The 22,014-nt window shown below is 39.9% G+C and overlaps 1 protein-coding gene across 2 annotated transcripts in view; it reads right to left on the minus strand.

Annotated features, from left to right (window-relative positions):
* The window catches only part of TRIQK (triple QxxK/R motif containing), a 59,147-nt gene that overhangs the window by 22,700 nt on the left and 14,433 nt on the right, over positions 1-22,014 (minus strand). The gene's annotated exons all lie outside the window — the stretch shown is intronic.

Genomic DNA, 22,014 nt, shown 5'->3' on the forward strand with positions numbered 1-22,014 from the left:
AGAGGAAAATGTGATATACCTTGAAATAAGTGGAAACAGACACATGGATTCTTGGTCAAAGCTTCCTAGGCAGACGGACAGAGCATGCAGCATGGTCATTCCAGAACTGCACTAGGTCTGTGTCTGCTCTTTAGAATCTCAATCTCTTGCAGTTTCAGACTTTAACATATGCTATTCAAAAGTAAAGTCATAGTTCACTTCATAGGTAAAAATCTAAGCAGAGGAGGATCTACAAGTATAAGATGTGTAGCAAAGGTGAGAGAGTGTCATTATCACCACAGATTCTGATAATACCTGGAAGACCATCTAAGAATCATGATAGACACAGTAAGTAAAGAATCACAGAAGAAAGGGTTTAGAAGGGACCTTGAAAAGTTACTTTGCCCTAAGAGAGGATGAAGTTTACCTACATAATTCTTGATGGACTTTTGTCTATGTAGTCATTGCTAAAAAAATGGGACTGTAACCTAGCTTTCCCCTAGTGCGGCACAAGCTTTATCATTAAAGATTTCTTCAGGTCCAATGTCTAATTTAAATGTCCCTTAACAAACTGTTAAAGCATTACTTTTCGTCATATCCACCATGAACTCAGAAGTCAGTTGATTTTATCACTTGCTTTGTTGCATAAGGCTTTTGTAGATTTAATGATGTCATTGTATCTCTCTAGACTTCTGTTCTAAACATTGAAAAACACCAGTTCCTCAGTCCTCTCTGGGTCCCAGTTGCTCTCTTTGGATCTTTCTTCTGATCTTTGTACAATATTGCTAGATTCTCTACCTAGGATGGGACTAACCTTGGATAAATGTTGGAAGCCACAACAGAAGAAGGACATAAGAGAGTATCCAAAGGAGGGCAATAGAGATGGGGGAAATCTGGAGGGCAAGATGTACGAGGAGCACTGACGACCCTTGGTTTGTGCAGCCCTGAGGAGAAAACTCATAGTGGCTGCAGCTAGGGTAAAAAAGATAACCCTTGGAACTACCGAAACATCAGTCTCACCTCTGTGCCAGGAAAGATCACAGAATAGATCCTCCTGGAAGCAATGCTAGGGCACACGGAGGACAGGGAGCTGATATGGGAGAAGCAGCATGGCTTCACCAAGGGCAAATCCTGTTTGACCAACCTGGTGGCCTTCTATGATCCTGCTCATGACTGCATCAATGGACAAAGGAAAAGCCACTGATGTCATCTATCTCGACTTCAGTAAGGCATTTGACATGGTACTCCATAACATCCTTCTCTCCACATTGTGAAGATATGGATATGATGGATGGACTGTTGAATGGACAAAGAACTGGCTGCGGGATTGAGACCAGAGAATGGTGGTCAATGGCTCAATGTCTGGATGGAGACTGGGGACAAGTGGTGTTCCCCAGGGGTCAGTGCTGGGGCTGATACTCTTCAGTATCTTCATCAGAGACGTCGATAGTGGGGTTGAGTGCACCCTCAGCAAGTTTGCTGATGACACCAACCTGTGAGGTGTGGTAGACACACAAGAGGGATGGGATGCCTGAGCGGTGGGCCCAGGTGAACCTCATGAAATTCAAGAAATCCAACTGCAAGGTCTTACACCTGAGTCAAAGTAACACTACCAACACAAACTGGGGGGTGGAAGGACTGACAACAGCCTTACCGAAAAATGAGGGTAATGGTGGATTGCAAGCTGGATGTGAGCCAGCAACGTGCCCCCACAAGCCAACTGCATCCTGGGCTGCATCAAAAAATGCATGACCAACAGGTCAAGGGAGGTGATCCTGTCCCTCTATTCTGCAGTGGTGAGGCCCCTCCTGGAACACTGCATCTAGATGTGGTCCTCAATACAGGAGAAACATAGACCTGTTGGAGCACATCCAGAGAGCCGCAAAAAAAAATCCATGGAATGGAACACCTCTCCTACGAGGACAGGCTGAGAGAGCTGGGGCTGTTCAGCCTGGAGAAGAGAAGGTGACCTGATAATGGCCTTTCAGTATCTAAAGAGGAGCTACAGGAAAGTAGGGGACAGACTCTTTAGCCGGGTCCATTGTGACAAAACAAGGAGAAATGGCTTCAAGCTCAAAGAGGGTATATTTAGGTTAGATATAAGGAAAAAATCTTTTACAGTGAGGGTTCTGAGGCACTTGAACAGGTTACCTAGTGTTGTGCTTGATGCCCTGTCCTCTGAGACTTTCAAGATGAGGCTGGACAATGTCATGGGCAACCTGATCTAGCTGTGGTGTTCCTGTTCATTGCAGGAGAGTTGGACTAGATAGCCTGCAGAGGTCCCTTCCAACTCTAAGGATTCTAAGATTCTATATTCACATATCTCTATTTATCAGAATATATGGTCAAAAAGACTTGAAAGAGTCAAAGTGTATGGCACCTGTTCCTCTTCTGGAACAGTTTCTTGTTTCTCTGTCACAGAAGAAAATCAGATGGGACTGACAAAGTACATTGGCTACTACTTTCCTCCTCACTGTACTGTAGGTGCTTACAAGACACTAAGTGTCCCTGTCCTGAAGGGTGCAAAAGATGAGGCAACTGCATTCAATAATTTATGAATATTATATGCCCCATCTGTTTGACTGCTATTGTGATGTTGGCTCCTGTTACTACAGATTAGCTCCATTAAAAGCTAGCTCATCCATACGCAGGAAGATGGAAAACTACTGCAAGCAGTTATCCACTGAGAGCACTTAAAGATAATAAAAAAAAAAATATGGAGACTGATGAGCAAGTCACCCAATTCAGCTGCCCACAGTAAAACATATCCATGTTACAGATCCTCCACAAAACATCTTCTCTGTTCTCCTCATTCCCATGACTACATAGCCACAGATTCCCCCCACTGTCTTACATAAAGTTACATTATTTTGAACTTTACATAAAACAAGAGTGATCGAGGTCATACCAGAAGTTAAAGATTCCCTATTGTGGACTTTCCCCCCGCTCCTCCCAAAAAAACAACCACCAATACACATGCAAATGATTTTGAGATCCCAATTCAAAGGAAAGCAATATTCCATTCCTTCTTTCCCCACTGAAGGAAATCTATTCAACACTCTAAACCAGAAAGAAACATCCAGATCACGACTCTGGCAATAAGTTTAATCTTGGAACATGTGAACAGGATCAAAGAAACCACTGCCTAAAAATTGTTTTCAATACTGGTAATTTGAAATGTACTCCCAGTTATTCTCCTGTATATCACACTAGTGTCAGACAACGTCAATGAATCACTTACTATAGTGGTTGCTGAATAAGCACTGCAACATCACCACACGCTGTAATACCAAACCATCCGCACAAAGGGTCAGTGGTGCTTCAAAAGGTCAGCAGTGTTTTTCTCTCCTGCTACAGTTAACTCCTCACTACCTGACATGCTCAACCTTACCAGTCAGTCCCCTCTCCCTGGGGGACATTGCAGTGAGACTAAGGCACCACATGGATCTGGAGTCACCCCTTCACCCCATGCCCTTGCCACTTCCACAAGCACTCTCATAGGAGCCGCAGACCTCCCTAGCCATGCCTGACCAGACATTTGCTTAGAGGATGGGGATGACGATCGACAAAGGAAGGACATAATCTGTCACCCACAGCTTTCTTTTCCCCTGCTGGAACAGAAATGGCTTGGAGTGGCACAGAAAACCTAGCAACTCGGGGAACAGATCAGGTCATATGATAAAGAGTACAGGAATCTATTGAAGATACCACAGTTGCATTCTTGCCTAATTTAGTTTTAGTTTTTGTTTCTCACACACAATATTTGAGCAGTATTAATACATTAAGCTATCATTCAATCATATTTCTGATTTTACGAAAAACAAAAAAAGCCTTGTGGCAAACAAAGAACTTTGTAAATAAAGTCACAGTATAGGCCAGGAACTGAGACTCAGAGACTATGCAGCTAAGGAGATGCTTCTCTCTAATCCCTGCTCGGTGGAAATCTCTTTTAAACTTAGCTTGTGCCATGGTTGCCAAGATTAAAAGCATTCTTTGCTTCAGACTGACTCGCTGTTAACTCATCACTTGTCACAACCTGATAAAGAAAAGCTTCCCATTTCTGAACCAAACAATACCTGGATTCGGAAGCAGAACTTGTGGGTAATGGATTAAATTTAGAGATTTAGTTCAAGATTCATGGATTTTATGTAAGAGAGGAGAAGCTGCAAGGTCAGAAGGAGACATTCTATGAACACTCGCAGCCAGATCACACACCAAGGACAACAACCCAGCCTATAAAGGGACAGAGTAGAGAAAGGAACTAAAGGCATCTGAGTGAAGAGACTTGCACAAGATCAGGCACCAGAAGAATGTCTTAACTCTTGATCCACTCTCTTATCCAGTGGATAATGCTTTTCTCAGAATTGAAACTAAATTGGATGCTGTCTGCCAAGATGCAGTAATTCCTAACTAGTAAGTCCTATCATTCTGGACCAGCTGCATATTACAAGACCATTCCAAAATACAAGTTGCAATTTATTAATTCTGCCTAAGAAAAAGGTTTCCAGTAATACTGTCAGCATTTGCAGTTCTCACTTCAGTGAAGCATACAGCAAAGGATGCTTTGTCAGACCTATATATCACTGTCACTCCAGGAGTCAATGCACTGACAGTCTTAGCAGAGGTGGATGTTACCGTGAAAATGATTATGTAAGATGGAAAAGCAGGTTTTTCGAGTCTCACTCCAGCAATGCAGAAATCAGAGGCTTTTAATGGAATTAGTGGAAAAGGGAACATCTCTTGTATACATCACCATTATCCCCTGGGATCCTAAAATTACTTGTGAGGAATAATCTCTCTAACTCACTCATAATTTTAGCACTCGTAAGAACTATGTACCTTCAGTTCACCCATAATTTAAAATTCTTCCCTTCAACAGAAATATCACCTGACAGGTCTTAACTTAAAGTGAATGACAGCAATAGCAGCTTACTTATAAATGTAAAGGAAATGCATATTTATGAGCACCCAGAGTAATGGTTTACGGACTTCAGAACTAGAAGTGTAGTAACGTCTCGAAGGCATATTAGGAGGCACAATTTTACCTTCCAAAGCCAAACCGGGCTATAGACAGTGATGAGATCCATCTCTGTGTTAAGATACTAAAGTTTGCTAATACAGAACGAAACGGTAGAGAAGTCTGGCTGACTTTTACATTTAATTTTATTTTTCCAGACTTACTATTCCAACCTTTTCATTCCCTTTACGAAAGCTTGTGGAAGAGGAACTATAGGTTAGTGTGCAGCGTATTAAAACATGTAAAAACAATGGCATGTTATTCCTGCCTTATAGGAGAATATCTTCTATCTGTTTACAAACACTGCAGTCCTCGATATATGAAACAGAGATTTTACTTCACACCTTCTCTTCAGGCATAAAAATTTGTCAATTAACTGAAATTATTCAGCTGTATTTTTTCCAATCATTTTGCCATCAGAGTGATGTCAATGAGTTTATATGAAAACTTTTGATTTTGTTTCATCATTATCAGCAGAATCAGCCTTCTGTTGGTCTTTTCACGAATCAAGTCTGTTTCAACAATGGTTTTATTTTGAACCTGATTACACTATGAACAATTTAAATAGTGAAAGGCATGTGTTAGGCCAGTTTATTCAAAGCATCATATTTTTCAAAAACTTGATTCCATAAGAAGATCTTTTGTATGTTGTCCTTTGTAGGAAACATAAAAGCTGGAATGAGCGCTGAGGAAAAGAGAGTACTGTCTGGAAAAGTATTGTGTCAGAGCAAATAAAGCATGAAGCTGCTTTCCACTCCGGGATCTTCCATAAAATTATTGTATAACCCTGGGAAATCTTTTTGCCTTGCAAGACTTTGGTATTCATCAAAATCGCTGAGATTCTGATGTAGAAGTGTAATAGGAGTGAAAAGCACTTAGGACTGTTATCTATTAGGGATGATTCTCTGATGGCCTATATTAATTTATTTTAAAATATTTTAAAATTACATTTACAAATATAATGAGAAACAATTAAAATGTACCTGAAAAAGTAACCAAATCTTCTACTGACCCTTAAAGTCAATTTCTTATTCATTAAGAATGCATGATAAATATTTATAAACCCACGCACAAAGCAATTTCAGTTTCTGGAATTAAAAGCATACAAAAATACTCTAAATTGAAGAGAAAATTAACTTTTAGCTATGCTTGCTTCCTCTCAAACTCTTAATATTGACAGTGGTCTCATCACAAAGGTCCTATAGAACTACCCCTCCCTTTCTTTTCTTTACTGAATAAGTCCTCTCATGTAGAGTCACTCCGTCTAGTGGGTGACATAGGATGCAGAATTTCACTGCAGCACCATTACCTACCACCCAGCAACTCCATTCATTTATCTTTTCAGGGTTAGTCCTGACATGCAGCATCAGCAGAGACTCCTTCACTTCCCATGACAGGGTGCTCCCTACAGAGAGGACAAGGCACTGCTCAAGACAGATGAAAGAGGTTATTTGTAAAGTACCAGAACAGTTCTCTATTAACATTCCTCCTCTGATTGATTCTTTAAACATACCAGTAGGGACACATTTATTATACATAGCATGCAGAGTGAGAAACAGTCAATGCATTTTTTTTTTCATAGTCATTTTTCAGTTCCTCACAGTTTAGAGGTTTGTCTCACACTCAGTGAATTGTTTTTGTGAACATCTTGTTTCATAGATAGATACAGATACACAGAAGAAAACAAAGCCACACACCCTCCCATGGCCTGTTTTTGAACAGTTCAGTTCTTCAGAAGAAAAGAGACACAACTTCACTTTCAGTAACAATGCAATCCTTATGACAGGCATGCTTTTCCTAGGCCGAGGGAAAAGCCAGTGGATCTGATTATGCCAGGCTGTAAGAATTTAGCAAAGCAATTTTGCATATGCCGAATTGAGGCCACTAAATTATTAAAATTACTGCAACTCAAATTTGACTCAAACACACATGAAATGGAGATTTTCATCGAATTAACTCCTAGTTCTCTTGATGCAAAATCCAAAGGCTTGTCAGAAATACAATGCTAATTTTATGCTCGTGTTCTAACCACTATAAAAGGACTACAAAACGTAGCAAAAGGATTCACTGACAATTCACTCAGTGGTGTGCTTTATTTTCTATTGTTTTGTTTTTCCCACAGAAATAACACAGAAAAAATTCATTAGCTACTCACCTAACTGTATTTTTAATATAGATAGATACTAACAAGTGCAAAAGCAGGCACTGAAAAGTCAAGGAATAAACATAAAGTTGTCTGCTTCTGACACAAACCAGAACACAGAATTCCATTTTATGATAACGTATGCCCTTCCCCTCTCAGTAGCTAAGTAAATACGAACGATAAGACTCATTGATCAAGACATGTGATGTGCAGCAAATGAGGCAAGGGACCAATGGAAGATGACAAATGTCTTTATGGTTAGGATAATAGATGAGGACCAGAATGTCTCTTCCTCTCTCAGCCACATGTTTTGTGTATCACCTTCTACAAGATATTTACATACCAGTGTAGTCTTCCTTCTTCTTTGCTAGTAGAAGTGCAGAAATTTTACAAAGCAAATCATGACAACAGCTTTCCCTCACTATTCTGAGGCCAACATTCCCTTCCTCCATCAAACAGCAGCCCTATCTGATATGTTAGTGACCAACAGTTCAAGCAAATACATGCACCTTAATCTCTTCCCACTCCGGGGATTTACCCAACTATAATCTATTTCAGTCAATAATATCTACCTATTCTAGACATACTAGGAGTGAAGTTTTGCAGTTACTGGTGTGCAGTTCCATGATCAGAGTAATCTTATGCTGAAGATTTCACCAATGCTTAGTGCTGCACACCCACATGAATTTCATTTAAAACATGATTAACTAGGTTAAAATTATTCTTGGGAAACAGCCGATTTTGCATATGCTGTTCAATAAATAAATTGATGATTTTAATTCAGAAGGAAAACTTTACCTAAAAAAGGACTTTAGTCAATAATGTATGCAATGAATATATGAATGCCTTTGTATTGCCATGCCCTGATTCTACAACCTTCAGACTCTTTCCAAACTCTTCCTATTTACTTACTGAAAGAAATAAATTCTCAGCTTCCTTAAGAACTTACAAATACTATCTGCTTTTCTCCTCTATCCCCTTGGAGATGAGCTATTTGCTGTAAGTATTTGGTATAAACCATTTTTTTTTTGTGTCTCCTGCTGACATTCTGTGATGACAAGAATGCCTGAGTCACATCCTATTCCTGCAGTTGGACATGACACAACGGTTAGGGCCAAGGGGTTACATACAAAAGTCTAGTCAAAGATGTATCTTGGGACCTACCAAGAAACTGCATACTGTAATGACTAATAGATTCAGTCTCTCTCTCTCAGCACTGCCCTTCTATAAAATAAAGAACAAAAGAAGCATCAATAGCAAATGCACCCAGTGGCTATTAAAAAAACAAACAACAATCAGTAAAGATGATGCTGTGGAGATGCTTTAATAGTTTCACTAGATTATGTTGAGAGTACAAGTACTAAAAATAAAAGGTAACGATACCACAGAAATGTGTCCTTTTCCTTCGTTTCTCTTTTTCCATCCCAGATTTTCAGCATAGATTTCATATTCACTCCAACAAGAAGAAAAAAAGCTTGTGAAATTCAAGATTATCTTTGCAGAAATTTTGATTTTGGTTAAAATAACCAGTATTAATTTTTCCATAAGTAAAACTACAGGCAGAAAGTTATGGTAATCCTTCCAAATGCATTTTCTAGCTATAAATATCTCAGAAAGCTGCTCCACTTCACAGTGAAACTTTGTCCATATGGAACATATGACTAGAAAGGACTTTGTGAACTACAGAAATCCAGTACTCTGTTACTGAAAGTACTCATATCATTCAGTCTTGTTCCAAACTGATCACAGGAAGCAATCAGTTAGAAAAAAATCTAGAGCTTTTGTTTGGTTGTTTTCATTGTCCGAGTAGGACATCAATCAAGAACTTCAGTCTCCTGTTGCCTTCTGATTTCTAGCTGTATTTCTTTATGGAAAATTTGTATTCACTATAGACTGAGTGTATACAGACTTGTCTTCTCCTAGTGTTTACTCCCAAAGCATTCACTGCAAGTAATCATATTTGTTTCAGCTTGTGTTTGGTTAGGCTAAGCATGTAAACTTAAAAATTGGTTTCATTTTCTTGATCACCTAGTAGATCTTTCAGCACCTCTCTTTCTTTCAATTCAGCATGGACAATCAAAACAGTATTCAATACTTCAAATGCCCCACCACCAGTGTCCTATCCAATAGCTTCAATATTTCTTTTCTCTACTTTAAATAAACATGCCATATCATGAGCTTTCTGTTTCTTTATCTGTTCAAGCAAAGGAGCTCTGAGAACGTTTTCTGTGCTGAATTTTATGCCAGCACCATTCTAAGTAAATAGTCCCTGCATTTTAGAAGCAAACAAGAATAATCACAGAGAATGTCAGAATAATTCAGTTTGGAGGGGACCTCTGCTACAGCTAACTGTTCAAAGTCAGGCTTTGTTAAGTTAGTTCTTGTGGATAAGGCCTTTACATGTGCTGAAAAATCTCCAAAGATGGAAATTCCACAGTTTGTCTGAGCAACCTCTACCGGGGTTTAGCTTCTTTTATCACAAAACTTTTCCAAAATCATTACTAAGTTATCAACACGCACAGTTCTTTGACACTATTGTGACAACAGACAATAAACAAATCATTGAGCAACATAACAAGCCTTTCCAGTCTCTTCACACTCATGGACCAGATTTTCCTCTCACTTACAAGGAAGAACATCTGAAATAACTTTCCTCAGTTCGGTAGTTCAATATCTGTCCCAAACTTCCATCATAGTAAAATCCAGCCCTCTAACCATGGCCTCTTGACTGCTGGAAGAGTTTCTCTTTCATCTAAAAAAACTGCTTAAAAATTATTTGGATAAAGCAAAAGGGGAAGACGATTCTTCACGAACAGTTTTTTTCTTTTAGCCTTTGTCCACAGTCAAACATTTTATTCTCCCTCTCTGAAGGGAACATAAAATCACTTCCCTTTTTGACCCTTTCACGATGATTACTCATTAGAATCTGATAGCTTTCTCTAAAGAAACACAACAGGTCAAATTTGCTTTTTCCATTAAGCTATTTGGGCAAGAAATCTTCCACATAATATATGCTACGTGGTCTGTGGCTTTCCAAGCTCCCTATCAAGATACACAGAGCCTCCTCTGCTGCAGACAGGAGTCTGATTTTCTTGTACTTCTACCAATTATTTCCATCTGGTATTGTACTTAACAGGTTGAATTTCTGAGACACTTCACACTATGAAGTATGTTAAGGACTGTAACTTCAGTTCTATTTGATCTGCAATTTATTCGATGTTTCTGCCTGTGCACTTCATTCTAGTTTGTACTGTTCCTATCTATTCCAGAAAAGACACATATGACTGTAGTTTAGCTTTTCTGGAAAAGTATTTCTTCAGAGATATCTTACTAATCATTTCATTCTGTTTCTTTTTCATCTGTACCGTACCTGAACATTATGAAAAAGGCTGTGCCAAAAAAGAATGCATTTAGGTCTGATGGTGTGACTTTCACATCTTTGAAAGACAGTATCACTGTGCTCAGTTTAAAATACCTCAAAAAAACAGATGGACTAAAATTATAGTATTTATTATTCATAATATAATTCACCAAGATCTAACCTACAGACATCCTCAGATTGAAATAAAAAATGATTCCAAGAAAACCGAGGACAGCCTACATGGAAAGCAAATTTTTCTTACACTGCTTCCTGATCTGCTTAATATGCATGTTGAATGGAGTAAAGGCTCTCACTAGACTGACTCGAGCTGTGGTTTGGCTTTACAGTGTGTTCAACAGCAGTGCTGGTTTATGGCATTTGTTGGCCGGAGTTCTGGCATGTGTCTCAGTCCCTGCAGATTGCCACCCTGCTCTTCAATGCACACGAGCATAGTTGCATTCAGCCAGATGACAAAGCTGATCAGGGAATTGATTCAACTGAAAAACTGTTCAGCACATCTTTTTCTTTGAGCTGGGTCAAAACAGCACTCAAACAGCTGCACAAATGATGGTAGAGTATACAAAGTGATCTGGGAACAGGAACAACTAGCACCTTAGGTAGGTGTTGCTAAAGGTCACTTTGTAGTGTTAAACTGTACCCTCTGGCTATCTGTTTGCAGGTGTACTGATATATTATATAATGCCAGTAGGAGCAGGAATTCAATTGTCTGCACTACCAAATTGCTATGACAGCCCATGGTGCAGTTTGCACCCAAGGAAATAGCTCCCAAGCAATTCTTGTAAATGGCTCAAGAGTCAAGATCAGCCTTAAGCAACTTCCAGGAAGCAGCCTGCATACTGCCATTCCATTTTAGGGATAAAACAGTTTAACAGTATGCTCAGGGGTGTTTGATGCCAGTTGGCATCTGTGGCAGATAGCAGTCCCAGGTTTGTTTAACTTGTAACTGCAGACACAAATCACCAGCCCAAACTTAGGCTTTTCACCTTTTAGAATAAAAGCCCCACATAGATAATTCTCATGATTCTTCAGTCAATAACTCAAAAACTGTTAGGAGGACACATTTGTATTCTACCTTAACTTAAAACTTCCTCCATCTCTATCTATAGCGATATCAACTGAAGGCTCCTTAGGCAAGGTCTACATGTTCTGTCTATCCTCTGAACTGGCTTGGTACAAGCCAACCTCAAACAAGGTGATGCGCTGCCTCAATTCAGAGCATCATGGCTCAGTTAATTAGAATCACAGAATCATGTTATTTTGAGGATCATTTAGGTTGGAAAACACCTTCAAGATCACAAAGTCCAATCATCAACCCAATCTGCCAAGTCCCAACACTAAATTGCATCCCTCAGTGCCAGATTCGCGTCTCTTAGATACCTCCAGTGACGAAGACTCTGCTACAGACACCCTGTTCCAATGCCTAACAAGCTTTTCAGTGAAGAAATTCTTCCTGACAACCAATCTAAACCTCTCCTGGTACAAGTTGAGACTATCTCCTCTTGTCCTATCTCTTGTCAACTAAAAAATGAGACCAAAATTCTCCTTGTTGCAACCTCCTTTCAGGTAATTGTAGAGAGCAATGAGATCTCAACTTAGCCTCCACATTTCCAGACTGAACAGCACCAGTTCCCTCAGCTGCTCCACATAGCATTTGTTTGCTAGTCCTTTTACCAGCTCCATTGCTCTTCTCTGCACAATCAGCATTGCTAACAGGCAGGCCAGCACATGCAAAATGTTCAAAGGGTCCAAACTTCAGAGATTTAACACACACTTGAATACAAATGAATACAGTGAAACTGGGTTGCTCTCATCACTATGCCATAACCTTGAGCTGAAGGGACCATGCCTAATGCTGAGATACACTGCTTCCCTCCATATGCTAGTTCATTATCCAGCTCCTTGCTGTTTTGACTGCCAACAAATAATGATGTTTTTCAACACTTCTCCGCTAGGAACTGAATGCACAAACATCGCATCATAAATGCCACCCAACATCTGCCAGGCAGTTACCATCTTCCCAGGACTATCACCTAGGCTGAACCTAGGAAAGTGATTTAGTGAGGAGCTGTGTCACATCCTGTTACCTATTACCCCCTAGATCATCCAAACCCCAATTCTGACAAACATGACAGCCCTCAGGCATTTGTTTAAAATATCATATGGAAAATTAATTCTAACAAACAAAACATGCATTCTAAATTCACATTTACTTTTCAGTGAAAAATCAGAAGTCACAAATCAGGGTATCAGTGCTGCTACAAATCTTTTAGCACTATTGCAGACCTTGTGATAAAGACATCTACAGAATATAAGCTAAGGAAGAGGCGGACTTTTTAAAACTTTTGCTATTTAACAAGATTAGATTGGATGTAAGGAAGAAGTTTTTTACAATTAGGGTGGTGAGGCACTGGAACAGGCTGCCAAGAAATGTTGTGGCAGACATTCAAGGTCAGGCTGGATGGGACTCTGAGCAACGTGATCTAGCTGTAGGTGTCCCTGCTTACTGCAGGGCAGTTGGACTAGATGACCTTTAATGGTCCCTTCCAACTCAAATGGTTCTACGATCCTCTGATTCTAGGAACAAGCAATCAATACTTTTGAAAATATTATTTGATACATGAGTTATTTTAGAAGAGTATCAATAACTTTGCAGAGCAAAATACATCCAGTTGGTCCTGTGGTCAATAGGTCATCTATGTAGCTGGGAAAATTGATTGTAAGATTTCAAGCAAAATATTTCAGAGATTATTTCAGATATTAAACAACAGATTAGTGACTTGCCTTATATATTATCTATAAATTTATTAATTGCAATCAGAGCATTCAGAGCAGAGTATTTGAATTCCTACATTCCACTTCTCACTGTATAACTGTTTGTTCACTTCATGGTGCTTTGCTGTACTGATCCAACTGCTATACGACTGAAACATCTCAAAATAACTTCGAATGTGTGAATATTTTCAATAGTGCTTATTTTTGATCGGCCTTTACCATCAAGTAAAAGATAGTTGCAATTTCTGTATCTCTAACTCAAATCAAGCAACTGCCTTTTTATATTTTCATTCGAGCAGTTTGAGATCACTTAGATGATTCTCCTGCTGCCTTGCTATTTCATTTCCCGTCCAACACTCAAAGCCTGCAAGTTATATGTAGAACTTAGCAAGCCCATAAATAGTTCAAGACTTTAAAAACTGAAATAAAGCTAGTTCCCAATTTCTTTCTTTCAATATAAGGAATAATATAGAAGCAAGAACTCCCACTGAAATAAAATTTTAATACAAATAAGCTACACAAATCCCTGTCAACATACAATTAATGAACCACTTCACAAACGTCACCAATATGTAAAAAATCATTACAAATTCATCTTGTAGAAGCCAGTTAACAGTTCTGAGGTCATGCCTACTCAGAACACAGACATCTACCACATTTTTTTATGGTCATAAATAGGTGTGATACCTGCTGAAGTACAGAGAGCACATGCTGACATCCTGAAGTCAGACAAACCTCTTGAAAGGAACAGAATTGAACCAAGGGGATTTTAGGTACGTCTTCTCCCTCCAGTGCCCACTGTAAAGTTCACCAGCCCCCTTGCAGTCTTCATTTCTGCTAGTTCAGACAAAGCAGCAGAGATTTAATGGACCCTCCATTCTGGGACAATGGCTGGGCAAAATCTATCTGCACTAAATAAAAGAGCACAACTTGTGGTGTTATAACTGAAGACAACTACTACTCATTATGTACACCTTAAATATCTAGTAAGAGCATCTGTGCAAGAGCGTGCACTGACCATTTCATTCTTACATCTTCTGCACTGCTGCCTCAAGACGAAATAAGAGGAAATCGGGTTTGCAGTTCATTGCTCAACTCACCTTGCATTTATATTGACATATTATTACTTGGAAATTTAAGCACATGCACCAAATGTAGAGAATGCATACATAATGCTGTACACATCGAAAAACGATGTCTGAAACCTTTTTTTAAAATGTGTGTCTCAGTTAGATTTACAGATTCACATTCACATATGAGTACTTTGAAGTCTAACCTTCATGAATATGAGCTAAGATTTTCCAAGACTGAAACAAGAATTTCTAAAACTGTTAAACTACTCTGCTTTTAAATGTAATATATATGCACTTATGTGTCTGCAGAATTTTTTTAATGTATTTTCGAGAGGATGCAGAAAGGTTGTTTTAGGATGGTTTTTGACTGCAAAAATGAATTCACTGAAGAATGGATGAAGCAGCTCAGAGTAAGTACAAAAACAAATATGCACCACTGCAAGATTCCTGTAGACACTGGATACCTTAAGGAACTGCAAGTGCTTGAAATAACACTGAACTGAAATGCAGCTCATCAGTAAGATCAAATTTTCACTCTCATTTGCACCTACAAAAAAATAAAATTGTAGCGACTCCACTGAGTGAAATGGTGATATGGTTCATGAGCTCAAAATAAGAGTAGACTAGGAGCCTTTACCTTATAAAATGAAGCAACTGTAGTATGAATGTATACTAGAAGTAGTATAATCAAACAAGTTCAAAGAAACAACAGGGATTTACTGTGGAGATAGGATAGGAGCCAAGTGAGTTGGATTCTCCTCTGAAGACAGGCTGAGAGAGTTGGAGTTGTTCAGCCTGAAGAAGAAATTGCCCTGGGGAGACCTCATTACCGCCTTTCAGTACCTAAAGTGAAAGAGCAACGAATAATAGTTGTAAAATAAAAGAGGGCAGGTTTAGATTAGATATAAGAAAGAAATCTTTTATTCAGAAAGCAATGAGGCATTGGCACAGGCTGCCCAGAGAAGTTGTGGACGCCCCACCCCTAGAGGCATTTGAGGCCAGATTGGATTAAGCTTAAAGCAACATGGTCTAGAGGGTGGTATCTCTGCCCATGGCTGAAAAGGGGTGGAACTAGATTTTCTATACAGTCCCTTCCAATCCAAACCATTCTATAATTCTATGTTTCTATCTTCCACCTTCGCAGCACGCTCCACAGCACACATTGTGTTGCCACCTCCCCTCCAGTCCCTGCTCAGTAATATCCACACAAACACAACTACATATCCAGATTTACAGTCACCTTCTATGCTCTCAGCCAAGGCAATAAAATATAGCTTTACTGCTTTGGACTTTAAAAAATAAGTGATTGCATGCCATATGTGCATAAAATCCATCATCAGCCTTCACAGAACATGTTTAAAAACATCCCAATCGACACAAAATGCAGATTACGTTTGTGCAGCCAGCCTAAGTTTCACTTCATATCAGTGTTTCCCTGAGCTGCTTTTTAGTTTCCAAGAAGTTACACCACTGGCACAAAACTGAAACGAAAGATGCCATCAGTGACCAACAGATCTAGCTTAGTTTTCATGACATAGAAATTCATTTTCTGTAGCATCCCCTCCCAAACCAAACACTACATATGGTATCCAGAGCATATCACCATAATGTATGAAACTCAGAATAAGAAAAGAATCCAAAACTTTCCATAGTCCTGCATAATAGTAAAAAGAGAGGGTTTTTTTCTTCTTCTCTTAATTCTGTGCTTAATAGTATGCTTTTATCAGAAAAATTTGAAAGATTAAATGTAATATTCCATATTCAAGAAAAAAGATGGAAACTATCAATTTCTAGGTGGTTTTTCCATCCTAAATAAACTCTAGAAGAGGTCTTCTCCTTAAAATCAGTCAAAACAGCATGCACTTATTTCTCTGTCTTTTCCCCAGCAAATAGTTGACTGATAGCAAATATGGGGAAAAAAAAGACTATTTAAAAACGCACGTTGTTCCGTTGACAACAGCCCTGCCACATATCTGCCTGTCAAAAGCAAGAGTATTCTCAATTATCAAAATGCTGCCTTCCAGTCCTGTGCCTTCTCCTAGCAGATAAAAGAGACAGGAATTACTGTTTTGTGACAAACAGTGCAATTTTAAAATTTTCAGCACAAATTCAATCCAAACATTTTATTTTATTTTTATTTTTTTGCTGCTGCTGCTGCTCTTGTTTCAGAAGAGAAATCTAAAATTTTGATGCTGGTAACAAACATCTCCTGATCCAAAACAAAACAAAAAAAGAAAACAAGAATTTACACTTCAAAATATGTAATATATTTCAGAGGAAAATATCAAAACATAAATGTTTTTTCTTTTTGAGTTGAAAAGGAAGGCAATCAGATTTGAGAATGTAAGGCACAATTCATGGTAAGGAAGGCAGGGGAACACTAATGCTATTAAAAATATAGAAAGTGAACAATAATGGAGAACAAGGTGACATGGTATACAGTAAAGGGAGAGAATTCCTTTTAGTAGTAGGGCAGCTGGATATGGCAAGCTGAGAAGGACTTCTCTCTGCAGACAGAGAGGTAACAGGCCCATGCTTAGATCTAAGCTGGTGCCTTGAGGTGGGAGAAATTCAGAGGTGTCCATGCTGTTGCTACTCTGCTACTCCCATTTTGCTTATCCATCTCTCTATAATCTGCTCCTTCATGTCATCAGTACAACCATGTTACCAGAAATAATGCCTGGGGGAACTCCCAGGGAGGCTGGGACCACCCTCTTTGCAGTCACAGAACTGAGGTATTCTGTGCAGGAACCTGGTCTCACCTCAGGTATTCAAGTGGCTCTTCTCCATCCTATCAAGAATGTGACCCTCAACACTTGGAGAAGGTACCTTTTTTCTGGACACGTCTCCAGTTCCCCATACTTGGGATTTTAGAAAAGGGGCCACTTCACCCACTAAGCTGTAGTTGTGGAGGTTGACAGCCTCTCTCCACACCAGAGTCTCCTGACCTCCCACCCTTCTCCCTTCATCACTGCATGGTTCTGTGTGTGTTAAACCACAGAGCACCACCACAACAAAGCCGCCCTGCTTCGTCTAGCACCTCGTGCTTTCCAAGACAAAATTTATTTTCATTCATAAATTTCACTCCTTCCCAGGGGCCGTGCAGGGCCTGGCTTACCCCAGAGCTCTGTGCCTACACGTGTTACAGCCGTGTAGGATCAAGACAGCAAGTCCATGGATACAGAACAGACAATAAGCAGACCTCTCAGTCTACAAATTGGAAGTTGAATGATTGGCAAACAACCTCTCCTTATGAAAAATTATGTTACAGCAACACAATAGTACTGTGAGCCAAAAGTATGTCTATTCCTGATTTGTAGACCAGGTTTTAGTTATACTATAATCCTCTCAGTATGCCTGCTTAGGATCCCGCAATCACACGAGTCATGAACACTACCCACAAATCCTGCGGTTCCTATGCCGAGCAAGTTACACACCAGATGAAGAGGGATAGAAAATATACATGTGGAATTGTTCTGGGAACTTAAAGCACACATAACAGTAAACAAAGCAAATATGGTACAAAACCTGTTGCTATTTTCACAGCATTTGTGAAGCAAAGCTACATAGATGCCGAAAGATGCATGCTTCTTCACACCTCCCCTCCAATCCCATCAAATTAAGCACAGCAGCACAAACAGCAGCAGGGATAAATACATGTTATGCACTGTTTGCTGCTGCATCACAGGATGTATACCTGCATGCTCAGGTATATGTTTGAATAAGGCAGAGACAGATGAAAAAAGAGCATTAAAATGATTTTTCCTCGTGACACCCCTAGAGCCTGGGCTGCCAAAGACTGAGCACACAGTCACTCCCATGGTGTTGTTGTTCTTCCTCCTCCCTATTTTCTCCAAGCACAGTCAGAAAAGGATGCTGCCATCCTCTGCCCCACTTAGGGACAGTCTTCAAGCAGCCAGCGCCAGTTTGGTCTGATAGGAAAAAACCTCCCTCTTCTCCCTGCACTGTTGACCACAGGAGCACTTGCTGAACAAGAGGCACTACAGTCAAATTTTGGCCGATGGAGGGAAAAGTGGTTGGAACCAGCTGATGAAGACAAGCTGTGTCAGCCTTTATTCTGGGCGAATCCTCAGAAAGCAAAAAGCAACTGCTGAAGACGCATCAGGAAAGAAAACACAAGCAATCCTGCACTCATGAAGAAGATAGAACTGAGGAGATCAACATGAACTTAAACTGTGGCATAGGGCAAGCATGTGGCATGCCGTATGGAAACTCAGAACAAAACAGAAAGCTTGGAACAAAACGAAATTAAAAACCTGTTTTTAGTTCAAATTACTTTACTACAAATCTAATTGAAAATTATGTTGAAGTTGACATGAATTTTTTACATGCTGTTCCTTCAAGACTGCATTTTCCATCCAAAAAGAAGGTATTAAGAATGTTTCAATCTGGCTACCACCCATTCAGCAAGGTTAGGAAATAGTAAATTGTGAGTTAAAATTAACATGATATCGTTAGTCAGCAAGAACTAGTTGTGTAGCCAGCAGCTATCACAGTATTTCCAAGAATCCATACACAGTGAACACCTGGAAAGGGAGGATGACAACTACTAATATGTGGGTTTAGAACTGTAAATGGGCTTGATAAATCAAGATTTTAAAGACAGGCACAATGCAGCTACCCTTTGCTCATTTTTTGCCCTATTTTCAGCTGAGGCAATAGCACACCACTGTTCTGGTTGATCACTCTGGCTGAGTGATAGGAGTGCACCCAGAGTCTAGCTGAGCCACTGGGCAGGGAGGAGTTGCTGCCTTTATGACACAGCAGCAGGTGTTGGGACAGAGCCAGGACAGGTGGCCTGGATTGGCCAAGGGGTTATTCCATCCATGTGACATAATGCAGAGGGCTATAACACAGTGGGGAGCTGGCAAGAGCCTGGCCTATGCTCGAGGGTTGCCGGGCATCAGTTGGTGGGCAGTGAGATGTTGTGTTGGTAGCGGGGTGTCAGTCAGCAGGTAGTTGTATTGTTAGCTAGGTGTCAGCCAGCAAGTAATTGCATTGGGGATATACACATATACATACACACATACACACACACACACACACACACACACACACACACACACACACACACACACATATATATATTTTTTTTGTTATAGTCACATTTTTTGTCTCCATTTTCCTCTTCTCTCTTAGTAAATAGCTTTTAACTCAAACCAAGAGTTCTATTTCGTTTCCAGTTCTCTCCTTCATGCCACTCAGGAGTGAGCAAACAGCTGTATGGTGCTGAGCTGCTTGCCAAGTTAAACTACACTGCCGTTTCTAGATTGTAGTCTACTCAGGAAAGGGCAAGCAAATACTCTTCTCCAAAACACATAATTTTCTGTTTCTTCTCCTGTCAAAAAGGTTGACCATCCCAGAAGCTACACAGTCCTGGAGAGTGACAGCATTCTGTACACTGGAGGGTCTTCCACAGAGCAGCTTCACACTAACGCATCCTTGCAAAGGGATCTAGATTTGGTAGCTCAGAATGTATTTGAAGACTGAATTTTAAAAGAAAATTGAAATTCCTCTTGTATGATTTTATAATAAGTATGTCAATGAAATCAGATAATGAAGAGTTAGATCAAGAGGAATTAAAATTAAGAGACTGGAGCACCTCTCCTATGAGGAAAAACAGAGTTGGGACTGTTCAGCCTGGAGAAGAGGATGCTCTGGGAGGAGGGGGGGAGAGGGGAGAGGATCTCATAAATATCTGTAAATATTTCAAGGGGAGCGCTGAGAACATGGAGACAGGTTCTGCTCAGTGGTGCCCAGTGCCAGGACAAGAAGCGCAGAAAATTCAATTTAAATACAGGAAAAAAACTCTTGAAAGTGGTCAAACACGGGAAGAGATTGCTCAGAAAGAATCCCTGATTCCTGGAGATGTTCAGAAGCCATCTGGACATGTGGCCCCTGCTCTGGGTCTCCCTGATGAAGCAGGGGTTGGGTCAGATGGAGCCAGAGGGCCCTGTAAACCTCAATTACTCTGTGATACTGTGACAAACAGATAAATTATCATCACTTGCACAGAACTAAATTAAAAATATATACATATATCAAGAAGTAATGGTAAAAAAAAGGAAAAGAAAGAATTCTTCCATATTCACTATGACAAGAAAAGCTGTTTATTGTATTATATTTGTATTTACTTTAGTAGAACACCTGAGAGCATAGGGAGAATAGAGAAATAGCTCCACTAAACTTGGTTTCCAGGTCTAAAGCTTGCCCAAACTACCTATATGTAAAACTCAAACACCTTTGCATCACTAAAGTATAAAAACATACCCATAAATTCTCAGCTCCCCCGTTACATTCATTAAATTCAACAGAAAGAGTAGAAAAGTAATTTCCATTGACAAACTCTACAGTGTATCAGTGAAGAACCAGAATATAAGCTGAAACAATTGTCAGAGCAAGAGGCAATGGATAGCCTATTTTAGTTCTTGCTCTGTCCTCTAAGGAATAATACAATCGCAGAAACTGGAGACAGAAAAACACCTCATAGGTTATACAGTTTATTTGCCTGCCAGTGTGAGATTCTTCCCTATAATAATTTTTAACGCTTGCTTTTGCCAAGCTAAAAGCAATGCGTCACCTCTAAGGAAAATGAGCTTGTTATGAAACCCCTTGGACATTGCACTTTGAAGTACCTAATAGATCATGGTGCTGCATCATATAACAAGGAAGGTGCCAAATTGTTCAGACAACATACTGTACAAGCCTAGTCTGAAACAAAAGTGTCAGCTACATAACAGCATCCCTCTGAGCGCTGGACCCTGATTTATACTCTCTTGCCTCCTTGCTACAGCAATGTCATCTCCCCAACTTAAGACACCACAGATCAGTCCTGGCACACAGGTGTGAGACGTGCAACCACAGTGCCAAGTGCTGTTAATATGCAAGAAATAGCTCAAGCTCTGAAATGTGAGGTCATTTTGTGAGTCTCATATACTGCAGCAGCTTTACCATCCCTCTGGTCCTTCAGTGGCCCAGCATGGTCCCAGGGGTCCCTGCAGAAAAATTTCCTGCTGAAATGAGAGAAACTTCACGCACCACAATCCTACCCTGCTGAGCAGCCCTCTCAAAATCATTGGTCTCTTCTGCTCTGCAGAGAACTTCAAAAAACATGACTCCAACAGCAGTCACTTGGAAGTGTTTGCAAAGGGAAGAAAAGCAGCCCTCAAGGAGGTAGCTAGAAAAGCACAGACCACAATGAGAAGCTGAGAAAATGTCAGAAAGTCGACACTATAGGCCTCTCTCTGAATTCCCAATTTCATGTGAAGCACTGTCCTCACATGAAGGAGCTCCCACTTGCCTAGCCCATCCTGATGAAATATCTGTGGTGCCATCTTCTCCTCATGAGATTCTCTACACCAAGACTAAATTGCACAAACATTTTCCAGTATATTCGCTGCCCATCTGTAAAGATAGTTGGAGATTTTCAACCACACTTTTAGCTATCTCAGAGACTCAATCACTGAGGAAGTCTGACACAGTAATTGCCCAACATTAGGAAATACAAGTCCATTAAAACAATTATATCAAAAATAGTAAGGTAGCACTGAAAACATTAAGGCACAATAAAATTATGACTGTTCACATAATTTTAGCTCCTTCACCATGAGAATGTATGTTATAAACA

This window comes from Meleagris gallopavo, chromosome 3, assembly GCF_000146605.3.
Source record: "Meleagris gallopavo isolate NT-WF06-2002-E0010 breed Aviagen turkey brand Nicholas breeding stock chromosome 3, Turkey_5.1, whole genome shotgun sequence".
NCBI classification, from domain to species: Eukaryota; Metazoa; Chordata; class Aves; order Galliformes; family Phasianidae; genus Meleagris; species Meleagris gallopavo.